The sequence below is a fragment of the Ceratotherium simum genome, chromosome 16 (genome assembly GCF_057802395.1).
Source record: "Ceratotherium simum simum isolate JZ-2026a chromosome 16, ASM5780239v1, whole genome shotgun sequence".
Classification (NCBI taxonomy): Eukaryota; Metazoa; Chordata; class Mammalia; order Perissodactyla; family Rhinocerotidae; genus Ceratotherium; species Ceratotherium simum.
Window position 1 is genome coordinate 3725060 of NC_141915.1, and position 772 is coordinate 3725831.

The 772-nt window shown below is 65.4% G+C and overlaps 1 non-coding gene across 1 annotated transcript; it reads right to left on the reverse strand.

Annotated features, from left to right (window-relative positions):
- Window positions 1–223: 223 nt before the first annotated feature.
- TRNAW-CCA (transfer RNA tryptophan (anticodon CCA)) lies at window positions 224–295 on the reverse strand. The gene has a single exon. It is a non-coding gene; the product is annotated as a tRNA-Trp (tRNA).
- Window positions 296–772: the final 477 nt, after the last annotated feature.

Genomic DNA, 772 nt, shown 5'->3' on the forward strand with positions numbered 1-772 from the left:
GGCAGCGCTGCAGTGTGGACGCCCAGGCTTGAAACCAGCGCCTCCCGGCGTTTCCTAGATCATCCCCGTCAGATATGAAAATGACACCGCCCATCTTTTCTAAAACTCCTCTGACCTCTTTGCTGCAAAGGAGTCAGGAGCAGGGATGGGCAGATGTTCTGGCGGGTTGAAATCGCGAGCGGCCCGAATCCTGTAGTTGGTCAGGTGGGAAAACGGAGGGCAGTGACCCCGACGTGACTTGAACACGCAACCTTCTGATCTGGAGTCAGACGCGCTACCATTGCGCCACGAGGTCGTGGACGCGGGGCGACTTTTGATCTTTTAAGGCTCTTTGGTCCCGCACGTTCCGGTCGCTTCCCTGCCTTTGCTTTTCATGTGAACTTCTGGTGCAACAGAGAGACAGCGACAGGGCGGGCGGAGGGCTCGGCTGAGCGCGCCCGCGGGACCCCCGCCGCGGAGCCGGGCGCCCACCCGCGGGACACGGCGCTCGGCGCGCCCGAGGGAGGCGAGCTGCAGGCGGCGCGGCGGGCGCGGGGCGGGCGAGGGGCGGGCGCGGCCGTCCTGGAGCCGCCCGGGCGCTGCCTCCAACCCGCCCTACGGGGGCTCATCCCGGCCCCCGGAGGCCGGAGCGGCTCGAAAACCCGGGTCCGCGCGGAGGAGCGAGGGTTGGGAGGATGGGGTGTCTGTCCCCACGGAAATGATTAAAGGGGAGGGCGGGGGCGACAAGACTCTGCGGTCGAGCTTAGGAAGTGACTTTGAAACAGTATAGAAA